Below are 15,194 nucleotides of genomic sequence, written 5' to 3' on the forward strand. Positions count from 1 at the left end.
CAAATGTAGATAAGCTACTAATTCTGGATAAACTTTTTCTTTTACTTTTGCTAATGCCATTAAAATAAAGACATTTAAATTAAAGCAGAGGCATGTTAACGGTTCTTATAATGTTCATCATTCTCTATATTCTACTACTCCCAATATTTTCAGCCTAGACACTGACAAATATTTAGCCTTTGCTTTACTAACCACATATAACTATTTAAATTTACATTTAAATTAATTAAAACTGAGTGAAATTAAAAATTCAATTCTTCAGTCACACTGGTCACATTCTGAGTGTTCCATATCTGCACAACACATATACAGACTGTCCTACATCACTGCAAAAAGTTCTATTAGACAATCAGTGGTGATCTAGACTTATGTGTTCCACAATGATACTAGGGAGTGCACATCCATTGAAGTGTGGGAGGAAAACAATTGTTTCTATTTAATTCTTAGTAAGAAAGAAATTAAATGTTCCTAATACTTCATAATCAGAGCAACAAAGACACTCTCATTCAGTCCATGTGACATACAGGTAACAAGGCATCTTTATAGAATTTGGGGAAATCTACATCTCAAGGGTGTTGACATGGCACCTTCACTGGTTTGTTTGCTTTCAATGTATTGTGACAAACTGACATTTATTTGTGTGCAGTTAAATGGATATACAGATATTACCTAGTTTTAACTATTAATGATCACAAAATGGACAAGTGGCTTTAAAAGATTCTGCCAAAGAAACACAAATTGAAGATAATGCCAACAACGCAATCACAGAGGGGGGAACAGGACCATTTTTGCTGATCTCCTACAACCGGTTGACCATGAGAACGAAAAGCTAGGAATGCTAGGGAGGAACACCTGCTCCCAGATCTTGATGTTTCCTAGCAAGCAGCAAGTTTACTTATTTAACTACTCCAACTCCTGGCCTCTCCATCCCTTTTAGTGTATTAAATAGTGGTCCTGCCAAAAGATATATGTCTACCTGGAACCTGTAAACATAACCCTTTTTGTGAAAAGGGACTTGGCATACCTAATTAAGATCAGTATCTAAAGATGAGATGATCCTGGATTAGGAGAAATACAATGATGAGCTTCTTTAGAAGAGAAGGGGAAATAAACACAAAGACACTGGGTATAAAGGCCATGGGAAGAAAAAAATGGGGGCAGAAATCGGAGTTACACATCTACAAGCCAAGGAACACCAAAGACTGCCCACAGCTACTGGAAGCTATGTGAGGGGTATGAAACAGACTCTCCTTCAGAGCCTCCGAAAGGAACCAACCCTGCTGACACCTTGATTTTAGACTTCTGTCCCACAGAACTGTGAAAGAATAAATTTCTGTTGTTTTATGCCACCAAGTTTGTGGGAATTTGTAACAAAAGCCTCAGGAAACTAACACACCCATTTATGAAATGACTTATCTGATTGGGAGGAATATACTGTATATTTTGGGCTCATCCTCACCCTTCCTTTCTTGGGATCTAGGTAGGGACCCTAAAGAGGAGGTACCTATTCAGCCTCTTCACTGGATTGGCACTGCAATAAGTGAGTGTACAAATCTGTCAGGTTTGTGGTTCAATTAATGCATCCATTTGGCTCTCCCACCAAGCCATATCTTCCAAATTAATTTTTATCAGTAGTAAAGTTGATACTTTGGCCCACATCTGCCACTTCTTTCTTTCTCAATCGATTCAGAACCAAAGTAAAAAAGAAGGTACTATTTATTAGACTCTCCTTAGAAACTCCCAAATTACACACAGTCTTTTTATAATCAATTCTCAATTTGAATCAACAGGCCTTAAGACTAGTTCCACAATTCAGAAAGATTCTACAAGTAAAATTGCAGATATAACGATTTTTTTCATTATTATGTTTACAATATTCAGTTTATTATCCTCTGTGGTCAGAAAATAAATAGGGAAGTACTGGATCTAAATAAAACACAAATAGCAGAATAAAATGTTAAGATCCTAAATCCTAACTTTAACCCTAAATCTAAAATCATCTAAAAGCATCCACAAAACTGAATGAGAATTAACTTAAAAATCCTTGTTCCTCTAGCATCAAGAGCAGCCCCAAAGTGAAAAAAGATATCATATTTAAATGAAAATAATAAAAATCAAGGATTAATTTTGCCCAAGATTTCTTTAATGTCTGATTTTCACCTTTACATGAGCAATAAGGAGCAAGTAAAAGAAATTATTGTAAAAAATTTAAATAGTTAAGAAAAAAGATCTCTAATTCTTTTTTTTTAACATCTTTATTGGAGTATAATTGCTTTACAATGGTGTGTTAGTTTCTGCTTTATAACAAAGGGAATCAGCTATACATATACATATGTTCCCATATCTCTTCCCTCTTGCGTCTCCCTCCCTCCCACCCTCCCTATCCCAGCCCTCTAGGTGGTCACAAACCACCGAGCTGAAGATCTCTAATTCTAATAAACAATATCAAGTATACACCAGAGATATTCTCTGGGGCCAGAAAAAGTCATCCAGGCTTCATTCCTTCCTTTCCCTAGGTAGATGGACCTCTCTATCATCTGAACTCCTAACTAGTCATATCAATTGACATGGAATGTCAGATTTAAATGACTGTATTAGTTTATTAATTTATTGATCATATTAAATAACATTCTTGTTTACAATCAGACTCTCCAAAGTTTGGATGACATGGAACCACTTATCTATAGTCTGATCACACCTAGATAAACGGTTAAAACTGAGAATTTTTGAGGAATCAAGAAACTATCTAAATTTAGAGATTCTATGATACTATGAAAAATCTGCCAGCCATTTCTTTTTATAATCTTATCAATTTCCTTGAGAAATAAATTTCTCACTCTATCTATACCTAACAACATAAGCATCACATTTTCCATCAACCCTAGAAATGGGGCCATATACTCAGAAGGAATCTATGAGTATGATTAAGTTCTGATAAATCTTCCGTCATTATTGCAAAGTGGGTTAAAATTAAGAGAATAAAAAAGTTTCATTCTCCACAGTCCTTTTTAAGTACTTAAAATCATAATTTATTTCTTTACTCTGTTACTACTTCCAAAAGCATTTCCAGTGGCTTCAGCAGAGATTTTCTAGGCCTCATTTTTTCATCCACTCATATTTATATCAAGAGAAGTTTTTGCTGGACTATTCACATCTCTACCTGAGGATCCAAGCAACTGGGTAATGATTCAAGTAAGTTGCCTTGGAATATGAAATAGTGGTTCTGCCTACAGCTGCTTTAAACGCCTGAGGGATAAATTTTTATGACACCCTCTTTCTCATCTACTTCTTTGCTCTGTTGAAATAATTCAATATCATTTTAACAAAATTTGATATTAATAAACATGGGGGTGGGACAGGAAGAAATCAGAAAAAAAGTATCATTTGTCACACCCTGTACCATCCTAAGGATAGTATCAGACTCAAGAATAACTGGAACAAAAGAGAATTGTTTATTATAATGTTAGAAATTTCAGAACTTTCCCCATGTCACCCATGCAGGCATCTATGGTAAGCCTCAATTTGGAGGACATTTTCCTCCAGAGAAAATCTATGTTTGCTTCTGATCGAAACAACACTGCAATTGAGACCCTCAGCTTTCAGCTTATGGAAAAGTAGCAAAGTTAACCTTAGCCAGAATCTCAACTCACTGTCAGCTGGTAGCACCACACTAGCTCCATAATCCTTTCTATCAGCTTTCCTGATTCAGGTGCCCAAGATTTCCATGCAGAAAGATAAAGAAATATAAAATTACAAGAACATATGATACAAGGAAATAAGCTACAAAATCTGAGAATCATAAAAATATTAATGTTTAAAAAAAATTTAAGACTCTAAGGAGTTGAGAATTTGGAATTATCAAACACAGACTATAAAACAATAAGCCTAATCTAGAGAATTTATATAGAACTGTGAACCTAACAACTAGGGAAGAAATATTCCCCTTAAGCAAGCATGTGACATATAAATATATATCAAGCCATAATGTAAGCGTCTTCAAATACAGCTATCTTTCAGTCCAAATTCTCTGACCACAATCTAACTGAATTAGAAATCTGTAACAAAAAGAAAAAAAAAGATAATGTTCTATTATTAAAACAAAGAAGAAATCTTAATATAAACTGAAAAATATTTAGGACCGAATGATAATGAAAATACCATGTGTAAAACCTTTGGGATATAGTTAAAGCAATGGTAGAAGAAAAATTAATAGCCTCGAGATGCTTATATTAGAAAACAAAGTAAATAAATGAGTCGAACTAACAAGTTGGGAAAAGAACTACAGAATGAGTTCAAATAAGGTACAAGAAAGAAGAAAATAAAGATAAATTAATGAAATAGCAAACTAAAAATACAGTAAAGAGGGTTAACAAAGTCTAGCATTGGTTCTTTGCAAAGACTGATGAAACTGATACTGAGCTGAGCAAGACTGACCAGGAAGCAAAGAGTAATAATGCAAATAAACAATCTAAGGGGTAATAATAATAATAAAAACACAAACATACTTTCAGTAGCAATGAAAAAACAATAAGAGACCTATGCATACCAATCTAAATGTCCATCAACTAGAGAATGGAAAGGAAAAAGTAAAGTCCATACAATGGAATACTACTCAGCAATAAATAGTAACAGACTACTGATACATGCTACATCATGGACTCACCTCAAAAACATGACAGTAAGTGAAAGAAGCCAGATACAACAAAGTATATATTGTGTGATCCCATTCATGTGAAGTGTCAACAAAAGGCGTATTTATAGAGAAAATGTAAAATAATACACAGATATATTATTAAGAATAATAAGTACAAGATAGCAAATTTAAGATTAGCATACAATTATTGGTTACCTTTTTATGTACCCCTAACAGAGAAAAAAACAGTATTTTTTTTAAAAAACACCATTTACAACAACAAAAATAGGAAGTTCCGAGCATAAAGCTTGCATATAGATACACAACCTATATACTTTCAATAAATTATAAATCTTCATGGACAAAACTAAATAAATGAAGAGATACATCCAAAGGTGTGCTGAAGCCAGCTCAGGCCAGTTCACAAGTGCCTGTTATGAGCACTTCTTCCCAATTCCGGCTTTGGTGATTTCATAGTATAACTTATAATCAGCCACTGCAGGAATTTTTATACTACAAATAGTGGCAACTACTACATATTAGGGCTTTACTTTTTCCTCTTCAGAGAGGCAGCTTACCAGCATTTCACTTGTAATTAGTTATCATAAAGATGTCAATTGTCTTTAAGCTGATATGCAGATTCAATGCAATTTCATTCTGACCCATTTTAAGAAACTTGATCATTTGATCATTTGAAACTTGATCAAAACTCTGACCCATTTTAAGAAACTTGATCATTTGATTCTAAAATGTATATCGGGGAAGGAGGTCATCAGGGACAGAGTAGCCTGAGGAAGAATAATGTATGTTACAACCAAAAGATTAGAAAAATTTGATAATATCAAGTGCCACAAAAGACATGGATCAATGGGATCTCACATACACTACTGAAGGTAATACAAATTGGTACAACCACTTTGAAAAATAATTTGGCATTATCTGGTAAAGTTGAACACTGGCTTACTCTAGCATACAATAATTCAATTCCTGGTTATATTCCCTAAAGAAACTCTTACACATATGCATCAGAAAAAATATACAAGTTTGTTCCTAGACGTAGTAGTAGTGCATCTATTATTTAAAGAAAAAAAAGAAAGAAGAGAAAAAGAAACACATCTAAATATCCATCAACAGGAGAATGAATAAGTAAATTATGGTATATTTAGATAGCTTAATATTATATAAAAGTGAAAATGAATGAATATTAGGTATATACAACATGGACATATGTTACAGCCATCACACTGAATGATAAAAGCAAGCTACAGCAGACAATCTGTTAACATTTTGTAAAGCTTAAAAACTAAACAGTAGGACCTCCCTGGTGGCGTAGTGGTTAAGAATCCACCTACCAATGCAGGGGACATGGGTTCGAGCCCTAGTCCGGGAAGATCCCACATGCCACAGAGCAGCTAGGCCCATGCGTCATGACTACTGAGTCTGCACTCTAGAGCCCGCGTGCCACAACTACTTAATCCCGTGTGCCTAGAGCCCATGCTCCGCCACAAGAGCAGCCACTGCAATGAGAAGCCCACGCACCGCAAGAGTAGCCCCCACTTGCCGCAACTACAGAAAAGCCCACTGCAGCAGCCAAGACCCAATGCAGCCAAAAATAAATAAATAAATAAATAAAATTTTTTTAAAAAAACCCTCTCTCTTAAAAACAATATATTATACAGAAATAACTACATATATAACTAAAATATTTCTTCCAAAAGTCAAGAAAAGCTAAAGTCAAAATTCACAACAATCATTTCTTGGTGTTTGGGAGAGGAAGAGGTAGGACAGAATGGCATTGTAATGTTCTAGTTCTTACATCAGGCTGAGGCTTCAGAGGTGCTCACCTCATTTTTAAGCTTCAAAAGAGATATGTTTGTATATATCCAATATTACATTAAAATTGCTCAAATAATTTACATAACATTTTGAAATTAAGACATTGGGTAGTTCACAGAGGTGTCAGGAGTATTAGAGAACTAAGTCTGTAGCCTTCACAGCAAGAATAACAGTGAAAATCAAACCACAGACTGGTTTAATGGCAGTAGTATGTTGATGAAACAGTTTGGGATAGGAAGGGTAGAGAAGAAGCCCTAATTTGTAGCATTTTCCAATTTCCATGGCTGATTTCAACTACTCACCTCTAAACAGGGAAGAGATGCTGACATTCGGCCTTCATCAGTTGGAACAAGCTAGATCCAGCACACTCAAGCATCTAGCTCTACACCTTGTACTATCAATTTCACTAGCCCTGGACACTGACCCCAGCACTGTTGGCAGCTATTACCCTAGAAACTCAATCCTGCTGTAGCTTCTGCCACTACCAGAGAGGATTCACCACAATTCCTGCTTTTTTGTGTGACTAACCCGTGTCCTATGCAGCTATACCTGAACTAGTACAGCTGAGGTACATGTGCACGGCATAGGTGCAAAGGAGGCTGGGGAAAAAGTATCCGGCATTTTCTTTTCCACCACCAAGACTTTGAAAATGGGAAATTCCCCCAAACAAAGGAAGAGAATTCAGGTTCTAGGAAGTATAAATGTTAACTTACTTATCTTCCATGTATTATTATCAGGCAAGATTTTGTCAAGGTCTATTTTCTATAGTTTGTATAATAAAATACCTTTTTTGGGGTAGTTTTATTTTCTAAATATAAATAATACGTGTGTGTGTGTATGCATGTGTATACATATATAATCTTTATACACACACCAGATACACTCTCCCACTGTAAGATGTTAAATATTCCCCCAAATGGGGATTTACCTATTATTCCCTTATTGAGAATTACAAGTCTAAAAACTAACAGTCTAGCAAGAAAAGCAACCTCTCCACCTCATCTCACTAAGCTTAACAAGCTGAGATGGCTACCCCTCCCTTGTATGTACTTCTGACATAGCATTTGTTCCACTATACTGACATTGTTGGTTTCTTGATCTTATTAGGGTATATGCTTCAAGAAGGCAGGGGCTGTCCTGTTGATCTCTGCAGCCCCTGCACTTAGCACATATATACATTCAAAAATTGCTTGATAAAAAAGTTACCTTGTGTTTTTACTATAATTTATTTAGCACTTACTAGATACACCAGAAAATGTGGCAGGATTTTTACATGTTATTTTTTTAATAAATTTATTTACTTATTTATTTTATTTTTGGCTGTATTTGTTGCTACGCATGGGCTTTCTCTAGTTGCGGAGAGCGGGGCTACTCTTCGTTGTGGTGCATGGGCTTCTCACTGCAGTGGCTTCTCGTTGCAGAGCATGGGCTCTAGGCGCACGGTTTCAGTAGTTGTGGCTCACAGACTCTTGAGCGCAGGCTCAGCAGTTGTGGTGCAGATTTAGTTGCTCCACGGCATGTGGGATCTTCCTGGACCAGGGCTCGAACCCATGTCCCCTGCATTGACAGGTGGATTCTCAACCACTGGGCCACCAGGGAAGTCCTACATAAGTTATTTAATTTACCTCCAGAACTAAAAAGTATATTAGGATCATTTGTGTGTCTTAAATGAGAAAATTGAGAGCAGAGGATAAAGTATTTTGACAGAGGTTACCCAGCCAGTAAGAGGTAGAATTAGAATTCAAACTCAGATATGCCACATACCAAAGTCTGTCTTCTTTGTTTCATACATTCTAAAACTATGATAAAATTTGTTACATACTAAAAACATGTAGGTATAAAGGGCAGTGGGAATAACTCTTAAAAATTAATTCTGTTCAAAAGAGGTCAAGAAAATTAGAAGAGAAGTGGCATTCAAGTTGGAATTTGAAGACTAAATAGCAGTTTTCCTGACAGCTGAGGGAAGAACATTCCATTCACACGGCAATTATTAAGGCCCTATAGCAACAAAAGACTATGATTTTAGAAAAGCTGCAGTTCCCTCATCTCTAAAGTAAAACAGAGATTGGTAATGATTTCTATTTTTCAATGCTGTTCTGACGATTACACAGATTATTTAACATGGGACCTGGCACAAAGTAGGTTCTCAATAAAGAGAAAGAAGAAGTGTTTACTGAAAACCAGGGTTCTCCTAGGTAAGTTAGGGGCTTGTACCAATAAAGGTCAAGAAGAAAGCAGGTTAAAAGCAAAAGGAGGGCTTCCCTGGTGGCGCAGTGGTTGAGAGTCCGCCTGCCGATGCAGGGGACACGGGTTCGTGCCCCAGTCCGGGAGGATCCCACATGCCGCGGAGTGGCTGGGCCCGTGAGCCATGGCCACTGAGTCTGCGTGTCTGGAGCCTGTGCTCTGCAACGGGAGAGGCCACAACAGTGAGAGGCCCGCGTACGGGAAAAAAAAAAAAAAAAAGCAAAAGGAACATTGAAAGAAATAGCTTTGGGAAGGTAGTCCCTAATCCTGATTTCAAATTTTTCAATTGATATTCATATACGTCAAGAGAGTTTAAATGGATAAATAAATAAATAATAATAAAAGAAAAACTTCCTGAATCATAAATATGGTGGTATACCTAATAGAAGATCTAGAAGTTTCTACCCCTTAGAAATTTTAAAAACAGGGTATTATAAATGTCTAGTAATAGACAAAAAGACAACAAAATATTGAATAGGTTTTCCCAAACTTGAGATCGCCTGAAAAAACATCACTTTATACATCAAAGTAACAGCACAGCAGATAATTTGCTTTTATTCAATCAGGGCAATTACAGCCAATCAATTACAAGAAAAACATTGTGGGACTCCAGTCAAAAGTAACACTTCTTTCAATGTGTCATTTGCCTATTTCCATCCTTCACTGCTATAGCTTTTCATTTTCTGGGAGAATTAGAAAAAAAAAAAAAGTGAACAGTTTTTCAATTATTATTAGAGTATCTAATATATATTCTATAGATTGTTTTGTGCAGTTGCTTTCAAACTACACAGAAGTCCTACTAATAATTACCAATAAGTGCTTGTAAATAAAGCACAGTAATACCAGAATTTTAGTAATCCATTTTTCTAAAATTAAAAGTGCATGTTTAATTTTAATAACTCACTAAAAGAAACTGGTAAATTGTATTATTTATTAACATATATAAAACATGACACAATTTATTTAACTTAAAACATTTTTCAATTATTTTTTTTTCTGAAAACATCCAAGTTCTATATTGTCTGAGGGTGAGAGGGCATTCAGTTTGAATTTTAAGGCAGTGAAGCCATCTTGTGGTTGATGTTGGTGTTGCTGAGGCTTTGAGAAGGTCACTTCTATACGGATAGATTAGGCCTTTAATCGCAGTTTCACATTTAAAAATGCATATACAGGGCTTCCCTGGTGGCGCAGTGGTTGAGAGTCCGCCTGCCGATGCAGGGGATGCGGGTTCGTGCCCCGGTCTGGGAGGATCCCACATGCCGCGGAGCGGCTGGACTCGTGAGCCATGGCCCCTGAGCCTGCGCCCCACAACGGGAGAGGCCACAACAGTGAGAGGCCCACGTACCGAAAAAAAAAAACAAACATGCATATACAACCTGTCAGTCCTAAAACTTAGATGAAAAAATAAACACAGATCTGGAAAGCCTCTCCTGTTAGGGCTTCACAGTAATGCATTAAAGTCCTCACACAGCTGGACTGGTAATAAAGCATTTTTACATTAACCTATATTTTATAATTAACTTCTACACCTTGGTTCAAAGGCTAAAGCTATGAAAATAACTACAACAAAATATTAAACTTGGAGAAGAATATGAAAAATATTAAACAGTTTTATAGGAAGCATAGTTTTACTTCCATTTTGTCATGACTTCTTTCCATGATTTTTACCTTACAAGCTAAATATTCCAGAACCTTGTAATATCTAGATATACAAAGCCTGCCCTGAAAAACTCAGAAGTTGCAGCATATAGCTTCCTCGGCACATATTGCTCCACTCTAAAAACCTTTATGGCCTAAAAGTCAAACATAAACTGCTTATGGGAAAATCTAGCTTAGGCTTAGAACCCTGGAGAAAAGTGTCATCTTCCCACTCTAACTACTTTTTAAATTTGTCTGAAACCTTTGCATCAAGGTTACAAGCAACCTTAAGGAGAAAATATGGGAACTGCAAAATAATATTAAGAAGAGAATGGTAGAGGGGTGGGATAGGGAGGGTGGGAGGGAGGGAGATGCAAGAGGGAAGAGATATGGGAACATACGTATATGTATAACTGATTCACTTTATTATAAAGCAGAAACTAACACACCATTGTAAAGCAATTATACTGCAATAAAGATGTTAAAAAAAGAAAGAGGATGGGAGGAAAGAGAAAAGAATGTGAACAGAACTATTACAGTAATTACTAACAAAGTTACTTGCATTTTTTTGGCCATCCTACTTCCTCACAAAATAATCAGTGATAACTAATAGAATTATTAAGACTTCAGTTTCAAACTTCAGATGACAGTGCCCTTCTGAAGGTCCCAGTTTGTCTTAGGACAAAACAGATGTAAATACAATGTTCCAGGATTAACTGTCTTCTCCTAACTACAGACCTACCATCTCTCCTACCGGATCATAGCTCTCTCTACACTTCCTTTCCAAATGCTGAAAATGCTGTTATCTAAGTCTTATTAGTTATGATAATAACAATACACAGTATGTAAGCATTTACTTTTGGCCTCTCAGGAGAAGAAGTTTGAAGACTCCTCTCTACATTCCTTTAATCTACTTCTAAAGAGGATTACTGCTCTGTCTTGCAGAATCTCTAGTACATTGGATGGAGCCTGGGGCCTAATGAATAAGCTTCCAAGGGGGATAGAAGACACAGGACTACGGCTCTTTTAAAGGACTCACACAAAACTAATGGAAGTAGCTCCTAAAAAGACAGCCTCCTCTCTTCTCTTGCTTATTAAGGATTTGCTTCTTAAACGCTGGGGCAAATGCTCTCCAATTCTTTTTTCTTTGGCTTTCTCTCTTAGGAGTGGTAATATCACAGGCAAGCATGGAACTTAGTAGAAATAAAGCAGAAATTTGACCTACTTTGATTCTATTATACTAAGATCAACCTAGCTCAAGTGATAAAGTTCTGCATTAGGGGCTGGGGCTAAAACACAGTCAATAATGAAGTATCCATTTGCCTTACTTCATTTACTGCATTCCCTTGGAGATCTCTAAGTAACAAGATAACATACTGAGGTAATAAACATGCACTCTTAGATCTCCAGGACAAAAATACCACCCTAAATGTCTCATAATGCTCAATACTTGCCATACACATTGCGCTACATTTAAGATGTCACATAGATTATGTTACTTAATTCTTCAATGTCATAAGGGACATAATATTTGAATGATAAGAAAATTAAAATCTGGCAAGATTAAATAACTACCAGAAGTCACAAAAACATAATAAGCAGAAGAATGAGGATTTAAATCTAGTCCAATAATTCTAAAATCTGTATCTGTCCAATATGTTACCAGCCCCTACTGTTTTCTGCTCCCTCTCCACATCGTATCTGAAGCACAGCAAAACCATGCCTCTGCTTCCTGGGACAGCTAGTCTATCTCACACTTTAAATTTCCTGTCTAAATTAGTTTTTGCAAAATTAGTTTCTAGTATGATCTATTTGGAAAATCACTAGGTAATACAGTTCTTTCTTTCATTTGCTATTTTTTTTACTATTAAAAGAAAATTAGAAAATAATATTATTTTATACCAGAATCTGACATGTTCAAGGAACAGGAAGATTACTTATTCAAATACTCTGCTTATCTTATGCACAGATTAAAATAAAATTTATTTAAAATTTATTTTAAATAAGAACTATTATATAATTTTAGTGTCTAGACCCATGTCTTAATGACTCTGTCACCATTAACATGATGAAGTGCTGGGTAATAAAGCTTTCCAATAAAGGCACAAATAAAGCAACTTTTACTGTATTAGTCTTATTTTACAGACAGACACACAAGTAATTCATGTCAAAAATACATTCCTTAAACATTTACTTTTGCCTGAAAGTAGTTATATTTTTATATAATGTATGCAGTTTTAACCAAAGGCAAATAAAATGAGTAATTCCCGTGCGTTGGCTTCTAAAAATTCTATTAAAATTAATTTTCAGAACATTTTCACGAATAATGTGAAGAGAATTATACTTGGCGTCTGAAGGAAAAATATAAATGGGAAGAGCAGAAAGGCAGTTAATCCCACTCTACTTCTGTTGCATGTGAATAGAGCTTATTTTCTATCTTTTCATTTTATGTATAAACTAAATCTACATCAGCATTAAAAATATTTCAAAGGATAAAATTTGGCAAAGAAAATTCTAGATTCAAATATTCTAAGTTATATATTTTTTTTGTTAGCTACATTCAAAGGAAATTCTGAAGAGACCACTTATAAAACTTTGTGAGAAGCTGGCAGAGTAGAAGGGCGTGCGCTCACTCGCCCTTGCAAAAACACCAGAATCACAGCTAACTGCTGCAAAATCGACAGGAAGACACTGGAACTCACCAAAAAAGATACGCCACATCCAAAGACAAAGGAGAAGCCGAAACAAGACAGTAGGAGAGGCACAATCACAATAAAATCAAGTCCCATAACCACTGGATGGGTGACTCACAAACTGGAGAACAATTATACCACAGAAGTCCACCCATTGGAGTGAAGGTTCTGAGCCCCACATCAGTCTTCCCAACCTGGGGGTCTGGCGACAGGAGAAGACATTCCCAGAGAACCAGATTTTGAAGGCTAGTGGAATTTTATTACAGGACTTCGACAGGACAGGGGGAAAAAGAGACTGAACTCTTGGAGGGCAAACACAAAGTAGTGTGTGCATCATGACCCAGGGGGAAGGAGAAGTGAACCCATAGGAGAATGAACCAGACCTACCTGCTACTGTTGGAGGGTGTCCTGCAGAGGTGGGGGGTGGCTGTGGCTAACCACGGGGAAAAGGACACTGGCAGCAGAAGTTCTGGAAGGTACTCCTTGGCATGAGCCCTCCTGGATCTGCCATTAGCCCCACCAAAGAGCCTGTCCCTTCCAGCGCTGGGTCGCCTCAGGCCAAACAAACAACAGGGAGGGAACTCAGCCCCACCCATCAGCAGACAAGTGGTTTAAAGTTTTACTGAGCTCTGCCCACCAGAGCAACACCCAGCTCTACGCACCACCAGTCCCTCCATTAGGAAGCTTGCACAAGACTCTTAGATAGCATCATCCACCAAAGGGTAGACAGCAAAAGCAAAAAGAACTACAATCCTGCAGCCTGTGCAACGAAAACCACATTTATAGAAAGATAGAGAACATGAAAAGGCAGAGGACTATGTACCAGATGAAGGAACAAGATAAAATCCCAGAAAAACACATGAATGAAGTGGAGATACGCAACCTTCCAGAAAAAAGAATTCAGAATAATGATAGTGAAGATGATCCAGGACATCGGAAAAAGAATGCAGGCAAAGATCGAGAAGATGCAAGAAATGTTTAACAAATACCTAGAAGAATTAAAGAACATACAAACAAAGATGAACAATACAATAACTGAAATGAAAAATACACTAGAAGGAATCAATAGTAGAATAACTGAGGCAGAAGAAAGGAGAAGTGACCTGGAAGACAGAATGGTGGAATTCACTGCTGTGGAACAGAATAAAGAAAAAAGAATGAAAAGAAATGTAGACAGCCTAAGAGATGTCTGGGACATTAAATGCATCAACATTCACATTAAGGGGGGTCCCAAAGGAGAAGAGAGACAGAAAGGACCCGAGAAAATATTTGAAGATATTATAGTCAAAAACTTCCCTAACATGGGAAAGGAAACAGCCCCCAAGTCCAGGAAGCGCAGAGTCCCAGGCAGGAAAAACCCAAGGAGAAACATGCCGAGATACATAATAATCAAATTGACAAAAATTAAAGACAAAAAAAAATTATTGAAAGCAGCAAGGGAAAAACAACAAATAACATACAAGAGAACTCCCATAAGGTTAACAGCTGATTTCTCGGTAGAAACTCTACAAGCCAGAAAGGAGTGGCACAATATATTTAAAGTGATTAAAGGGAAGAACCTACAACCAAGATTACTCTACCTGAAAAGGATCTCATCAGATTCTATAGAGAAATCAAAAGCTTTACAGACAAGCAAAAGCTAAGAGAATTCAGCACCACCAAACCAAGTCTACAACAAATGCTAAAGGAACTTCTCTAAGTGGAAAACACAAGAGAAGAAAAGGACCTACAAAAACAAAACCAAAACAATTAAGAAAATGGGAACAGGAACACACATATCAATAATAACCTTAAGTGTGAATGGATTAAATGCTCCAATCAAAAGAAACAGGCTTGCTGAATGGATACAAACATAAGACATGTATATATACTGTCTACAAGAGACACACTTCAGACCTAGGAACACATACAGGATGAAAGTGAAGGGATGGAAAAAGATATCCCAAGCAAATGGAAATCAAAAGAAAGCTGGAGTAGCAATACTCATATCAGATAAAATAGACTTTAAAATAAAGAATGTTACAAGAGACAAGGAAGGACACTACATAATGATCAACAGATCAATCCAAGAAGAAGATATAACAATTATAAATATATATGCACCCAACATAGAAACACCTCAATATATAAGGCAAATGCTAACAACTATA

At 36.4% G+C, this 15,194-nt stretch overlaps 1 protein-coding gene across 2 annotated transcripts in view; it reads right to left on the minus strand.

The window, feature by feature from the left end:
* Window positions 1-15,194, minus strand: part of TDRD3 (tudor domain containing 3) — a 202,139-nt gene that overhangs the window by 90,874 nt on the left and 96,071 nt on the right. Inside the window, exon 1 of one of the 2 annotated variants that reach the window (XM_027116136.1) lies at window positions 13,432-13,473. The exons of the other annotated variant lie outside the window; for it this stretch is intronic. The gene's annotated coding sequence lies outside the window, so the exon portion shown is untranslated. Of the gene's footprint in view, window positions 1-13,431; window positions 13,474-15,194 lie in introns of those variants that run through there. 2 annotated transcript variants of the gene reach the window in all.

Source organism: Aethalodelphis obliquidens, unplaced genomic scaffold (genome assembly GCF_003676395.1).
Source record: "Aethalodelphis obliquidens isolate GAN/ISIS:26980383/991018 unplaced genomic scaffold, ASM367639v1 scaffold16, whole genome shotgun sequence".
Classification (NCBI taxonomy): Eukaryota; Metazoa; Chordata; class Mammalia; order Artiodactyla; family Delphinidae; genus Aethalodelphis; species Aethalodelphis obliquidens.